This window comes from Callorhinchus milii, unplaced genomic scaffold (assembly GCF_018977255.1).
Source record: "Callorhinchus milii isolate IMCB2004 unplaced genomic scaffold, IMCB_Cmil_1.0 Scaffold72, whole genome shotgun sequence".
In the NCBI taxonomy this organism is placed as follows: Eukaryota; Metazoa; Chordata; class Chondrichthyes; order Chimaeriformes; family Callorhinchidae; genus Callorhinchus; species Callorhinchus milii.
In genome coordinates this window covers 134,550-142,337 of record NW_024704813.1, presented here as the reverse complement: position 1 = coordinate 142,337, position 7,788 = coordinate 134,550, and positions in this window count along the sequence as shown.

The window sequence follows — 7,788 nt, the reverse complement described above, 5'->3', positions numbered from 1 at the left end:
CTCAAAGCGCTTCACAGAATAGACCGTAAAGTGAATTGACTGTGTATTTGTGGGCGAAATGCAGCAGCCAATTGCGCACAGCAGAATGTAACCCAGTGCCCCAGGCAAATATTCCAACCTCATCCAAAATCCACACAAAAAAGTAATTCACCCCATTGATGTTTATGGAATGTTGCTGGCACTGATTAACTGTGCCATTTGCTTACAAAACAGCCACTCAGACTATTTTAAAGTGTTTCGAGCCATTGCACTGTATTGTCAGAGGTGCCATCCCTCAGTTGATGCATTAAAACAAGCTCTCATCTCAACAAGCCTGTCCAGGTGGGCATGATAGATCCCACCTCAACATTGAAGGATAGAAGGGAATTTCTCCCAGTTTCCTACCCAACAATCCTTCAGGTAAATTGACCGTTCAACCATTGCTGTGCACAATTGATTGTTGCATTTGCTAACATATACAAGATCAAAAACAACAATTTACATTTATGTAGCACTTTCACATCAGGAGGACACTTCAAAGTGAAATGCTTTGAGAAATACAGTCATTACACTTGACAGCAATTACCTTTGAGACGTTTTGAAAGTCTGCGGGCACTGTGTCAAACTCATGGATAACAGAAAAGCAATCTGCAACAAAGAGCGATTGATTGCTCCTGCTCAGAATGGGCTGCTCGTATCAATGCATTCCTGTGGTACTTTAGATTCATCAAGAAATTTGGAAATCTTTCCTGTTTGTAGAACTGAACATGTGGTTTGCACATCCCAAAAACATGACACCAGTTTCAAAGGTTCTACGTTTTTAGATAGCATGAGATGCCTTCAGTTCCTGTTATTGTTTGCATGAGTTACATAATGATTCAGAAGTCCCAAACTCTGAGGCCTGTCCCTCCAAACCCAGTCCTATTGGACCACGATTATGCCTCCGGCTGGCCTGCACATGTGCACCCCAGTCACAGGGAGGAAATCATTAAAACTCCTTTCATCTTTCTATAAACAAGATACATTTGATGTACCAAATCGTCACGGCAACTATTGGGAGGGGGAGATGGATGGGGAAGAGAGGGAAGGGCAAGCTCTACAAACAGTAACACTTAGTGGTTCATTTCCTTGAATGTTTAAACAGAGAAAGTAAAGTGGGCACCTTATCTGATCGGCACATTGGAAAAAAATTGCTTCAAGAAAAAGATGCGTCGGGGATATAAACGGCAAATTCCTGTGTAGAAATTTCAGAGAGTATGCACAGAAACCTGTACGTTCAACCATTTATTATTCATGGCTTCAGACCATTTTCAGTACTATTTTTCGACATTCATAATGGAATCCATAGGTGTGTGATGTAGTAATTAGCACATTGCATACTACATTCTCCCACCCCCCACTCCCCCACCCTACTCGGCCATTTGTTTTAGGTTAAAATACTTCTGAACAGCGAGAGCTTGCCTGTTTGTAGCATACAGACGTACCTGTATCGTTTCACACTTAACCTTGCATTTTGCCAATAAAACATAAGGTTAATTAACTTTACAATATATTCTGTGAAGCACTTTGAGACGTCTGGAAGACGTGAAAAGGCGCTATATCAAATGCAGGATTATTATTATACTATTAGAGATAGCTTTCACTGATCAAATTTCTAGATCAGCAAAATATGCACAGAAGCTTCGGCCTCAAAGGAGGAGTGCTACCAAGGCTGAGACACCAGCCACAAAATTCTGAGCCAAGTTGAGCGACCTGGAGAGAAAACGGGGCACTGCTGAAATTGGAGGCTTAGCGTTCCACTCATTGCACGGAATGTATGATATGATTGTAGTTCACACAGCTTTTGATATAATTGTTTGGAACCTGCTGCTAGCAGAACTGGGGAAAACACATACAGTGTATGACATTGCCATGCTTATACACTGTGATTCTCAAATGTAAATGTTAGGGGCTGAACTTTGAACAATGTTAACATTGGTCTCGAATTTGTTTTTAATATGAGTCAATTCGTAAAGCTGTAGTGTTCAAGAGTTACTTTTGTCAGCGGCTTGGGACGTCCTCCCAACGTGAAAGGCGCTATCCAAACGTAATTTTTGTTTTGCCGTTGTCCATTTTCGATCAAAATGACTGAGGCTGAGCTAATTTCAATCATTTCCATTTCTACACTGTGCGACCACGAAAAATGTTGCCTTTGACTGGTATGATTCATCCACACATGTGAATGATGTTACCGTATGTTGTACTTCGCTCTACACCATGTGAAAATATCACTGCCTGCTGAATAGGACCCAAACCTACAAAATATAGCCCTAAGGCTTCAGACACACATTGCTTAATAATGAAGGATAGATTTAGAAAAATAGCAGCAATAAACCTTTTCTTAGCAAATAACAAAGGTTGAAGCGGTTTGTAACATTCCCACTTGGAGCCGTGTAAATTGAATTCAGATTTCCATGAGGCAATATTCTTCCATTAAACCACATGCATAGGGTAGACGTTCCATTTTCTAGGAACTGACCAATTAATTGCTTCATTTATTTAAAAAAATGGTATTTCATATTAAAGCATTTTTTTAATGCCAAAAGTGGGCTCAACGCGGGATTTAGTGGTCAATAGGTCTATATCCAATTCCTATTTTCGCAGGCTTCTCCATCAGTCTCTGCTGTGGGAACGGGATGAAGACAAATGGAATTTGTTCATGTTGTGAGCTCTGATCTTGAGAGAGTTGCCAGCTCCTGATTTAACTCGTTCCAGAGCTGATGGTTCCAGCACGTTGTGCCATCTCATCCCACCATGAACTGTTCTTCTCTCTAAGGCAGGAAAGATTAGAAAATATTGACACCTTTCCTCTAAGGAAGGAAGTATTCATGGATGGAATCATTCCAACATGAAAGACTGCATTATAAATGTAAATTGTGTTGTATTCAAAAATTGACATCTTTAGCACAGAAGGAGGAAGTATTTGGGCCATCATGTCTGTGCCACAACTACAGTACCTATTTTTCAATCTTCCCTCTCCCACTCTCCCCACACACACACACAGACCACACACCTTTATCAATTCCTACTTTCCAACTCTCTTCCTCATATCTCTTAATGTATTTTTTTTATTGCTCCAATGTTTATTAAATTCACTTATTAGTGTCTTTGGAATGATTTTTGATAACCGCTTGTGGTAATGAATGCAAACCCTATAAGTCCTCTGAGTGAAGAAATCCCTTCTATCCTCAAACTCACGTCAGAGTTGACCACGTAATGTTCTCTCACATTGTACCACCCAATCCCAGGAGGAGCTTTTTCTTCTGAGGTATGAGATGAAAGAGCAATGTAGGGCAACCAGACATTAAGACATCATACCAAACTCTGGGGTTTCTGGATATGAGCACTTGTGCAAAAAAAACCTCCATTCTTAACCGCGCCTTGTTAACCATCTTTTAATAGCTAAATTTGTTGGGTTTATCACGGCATTCCTTTTCTAGGTAGGAAGTTTCCCTATCAGATCCGCTTGCACGCCAGTATTAGATAACAGGCTGATAAGATTTATAAAAACATGAGCAATCGACTGAACGAAGGCCTCGCCCTGGATAACATCTGCTGTTTATGAAATGACCAATTCCATTTTGCTTGCAGGAGATGTTACTGCTCTGTACGCTTGGTGAGCTGAAAGAGCTGGCGAATTTCGAGTGCTTTTCGCTGCTACAGCTTAGCCCGAGAAACCAAACAAAAATGCTTCCCTTCTTGCTCATTTCCTTTAGCAACTTTACCCTAGACAGAATTACACATGAATGAACTCAGCAATATCTATCCTGTGCCAGAAGTGCTTTAACCCTTACACTGACCACCAGCTTTCTTTGCTCTCTTCATCCCCTCCCTTCCTCTCCTCGGAATGTTTGACTTCTTTTTCCTTCCACTAGGGTACAAATCCCAACTATTCCTCTCGGCTCTGTTATCAACTGAGTGGCAATTAAATCATAATAATAATAATAATAATAATAATCCCTGGATTTGATTTAGCACCTTATCATGACAGTGGACGTCTCAAAGCGCTTCACAGAATATACTGTAAAGTGAATTGCCGGTGTATTTTGTGAGCGAAACTCAGTTATTTGCTGTCAGTTTTGTGCTGTGCACTTGTCCCCATACCTAGCTAGCTTCAAAACCCCACAGATTTCGAAGCCTTCCAGCCAGCAAAGCAAAGAAACATTCTATCACACTGGGCTTGATCCAAACCCAGGTCCCAGAGGTGACAGTGTAGAGTTGCACCACCCAACCTCACACGGACAAAAACTGCAGCCCTGCATATTTCCTTGACTAATCCGCCCTATAATTCTATCCGCTCCCACCACCGCTATCCCGTTAGTTCAAAACTTCTTCAGTGCCCCTAGCGTGCAATTAATAACGGTGAGACGAATAAAGAGAACAGTCAAGTGTCAAAGATCTGAACGCCACGGCACAGTATTTTGAGTCCTTTGTTTGGAACAAACTTTATGCATCAGGTGAACAATCCAAAGCTAAGGAATTAAGAATGCAATGTTAGCAGATTGTTGCTAGAGGGTAATATTATTCTGCAGGGTTACATGCTTTCTGATTTTTAGTCATGCAAAGTGCATGATCCTTCCACAGTGTTTTACGTCAGAGGGTGTGTGTCAGCCTGCAGGAATTTGCAGGAATTGAGGCTGGTAGTACGGTATGTCCATTCTGCAACTAACAACAAGGAAATTTTTCAGATAATAATTATGAGAGAAAACATTATTGACCTGCCCAGCATTTGAATATTGCTTAATCCTTAAACAAACATGTTTCTGCCTTAACTTTACTGAGCATTTTTTCACGTGGTTTATGCCAGCAGCGGATATAACGCACTCTATGCAGATAACAAAATATAAGTTCAGAGGAATGTATCAGTTGAGTTAATTCTGCAAACTTAGCTCCAGCAACGTGGATCACAGTAACTTTGTACAACTTTATACCCCAGCAGAGCTGTTCAGTTATAAGTAATTTCCAATGACTTGTGTGTTTGTGGTTTTTACCGTTGTAGTTCTTCATCGAGTGATTCTATAATATTATAATAATAATCCTTGCATTTGATATAGCGCCTTTCATCTCGGAAGGACATCTCAAAGTGTTATACCGTGTTTACTGTGAGTTTTAGTCTATTCTGTAGACAAAATATTATCATTTGTTTGACAGCTATACTGAATTAACTCCGTGCTTGTTCATGAGACCTTCTGTGTGTGCAAAATGGCTGTCTCATTTGCCTACAAAATACAATCACTACACGTGCCAGTAATTACTGTATGGCACTCTCGGATATTTTGATGCGATAGGGCTCTCTTAAAATGTAATGTGAATTCATGTAATTTTGGAACAATTTGTTTTTATCACACATTAAAAAAAATCTTCTCTAAGTGAACTCCCACTAGCAGGTAGCTACTCATTTGCAGCACATGCCCACTCCACCAGGGAAGCAAAGAGATTTAACGTGGTCGGGTCGGGTAGAAATATGATTCAAACAATTCTCAGTTTGGTTTGGATACTCGTAAAGCACGGTGATGGGTTTTCGCATGCGTCAGACACCCGCTGACCAAAAAAAGGAACAAGGATTCCCTTTCTTCCCGCGCTTCTTCAAGCGTACCTAAAACAAGCCGTTGGTCAAATGTAAAGTGTATCAGAAACAGGACGATATATTGTTTTACATTCGGTTAGGATGCTTGAAGCTGTTTTGGACTTCAACTATTCAGTGTAACTTCATTCAAGCTATAGCTTGAGCCCATTGAGCTCAGAGCTGGATCCAAGCAGCATGAGCAAAAGCATGGCTCAACTCCAGCTTTTCAAACCTGCCTTAGGATTACTCTTCTTAAAGGAACATTCACTCCGACGTTCAGCCCCGCACTATTTTCACAGCAGCAACACTGAGAACAAGATCAGAGGCCGCTTTTGAAACCATTCTAAAGCACTGTCTTAGAACAATTGTAATGGGCTCTCAGGTTGAACGTTGTCCTTGATGCCTCTTATCAACCTTAAACATTGATGATTGCTGCTTCCATGCAGGAATTTCTGGTTTGCAAGCTATAGGTTCCTGCTAATATGATGGGACCAGATTAAAAATAATAAGCGCTCCCAAACCTTTGCTCAAGCTTTGAACAATCAATTTTCTTTGGGGGATTGTTGACCAGGAGAGAGAAACTCTCTTCTCTTTTGGATTCATGCCATTTAACTTAAAATAATCAAGATTTTACTCCCATCATCTTTACCCTTTTGAAAAACATTATTCCCACCACATTGACCTAAATCTGAACAGTCCAGGGCTTAGTGAGGTATTATTATAAGCTCTACTCATGGGTGAATGTACAAGGGTTAACACAACATCATCAGATCAGTTTAGATGAAGAAAGCCCTTCGGCCCATCTGATCTTATCCTTCCAGAACATCCCCCCATCACTGCGTCAAGCTTGCTTTTTAAATGAGTCCAGTGTCCTGGCCTCAACCATCTTTCCTGGCAAACTGTTCCAGTCGTTAGTTATCCTCTGAATAGAGACAAAAATAGTCAAAGGACTGACTGACGAAGTGTGGAGAACTGAAAAGAAAAATCGCAGAGATTGGACAAAGAAATACACTTCAAGAAGGTATCGAAATTGTAGCCCTTCTTAAAGCAAGCTCTCTGTATATGTTCTGACTGTAACAGTTTGTTTGTTTTTTTGTCTGGCTTCCAAATACATCATTGTAGGAAGTATGTAATGTATGGCATTCCCACAGTCAGTTCCATCCCCAACAAAAATAGGTATTTTATGACAAAGTTGAAAAGGGGGCGGGCATATAGTTGAGTGAAAAGAATCGGGGAAAGAAAACGTTCGCAGCATTTGCCAAAGAGCACATTGGCAACCCAAGTCCAATTTTGGAATGAAGTGTTACTGAGGGATAATCGTAAAATAAAGATTTGAATCAAAATGAAACAAACATGTGAAGGAGGAAGGCATAGAAGGGCGAGCTTTGACCCAAAAACAAAGCAGTCGGGGATTACTGTTTGTGGGAATGTAAAAGCTTGCATCCACCACTTTCAGGCAGGCAGTGCCTGGGATATGTCCTTGCGTTGATCCCAAACCCAGGGAGAGGTAGTGGTAAATGTCTATATCCCCGTAGCCTAGCACATTGTATTTACCACTGCTCCATTGCTTTGCAGATCTTGGCAGCTCTGTGCATTTACAGTGTATGTTACATTGGATATTGACAGTGCTTATGCACACAGAGATACTTCGTGTGGTGGGCTGTGTGGTGTGGCGGGTGGGATCAGCGGGGGATTAATTCCCAATTGTCAGTAAACGTGAAAAGCGCTATATCAAATGCAAGGATTATTATTATTATTATAATGGAGGGAACTTCACCACTTGGTCAAGGCATCGGTCACATATCTATGAAGCATCATGTTTATGACAAATATGACAGGAACAATTAACACAATATGGACAAATGACTAAACAAAGCTGGGGGTTTTATTGCAAGAACATGTTCTTAAATATGCCTGTGCGGTCCTTTGCTTGTTGTAGGTTCACTTGGTAGAAAGCCAATTATCCGAGAATGCGTCATCCAGGAGGTTGCTTGACGCATTGCGATTGGGAGCCACCGCTGTAATACCCGGTCTTACACCACCTTTCCCGTAATATTGACAGACACTTTCCCTCGCAGCCAAAAATGGGCAAGTCGATATAGCTAAGTGAGTGAACGTAAACTACATAGCGAGCTTTGAGGCAACCCAGAACTCTTAGGTATTGAACTTGAGCACCACTCAACCTAAAACTGCATCTGCGATTA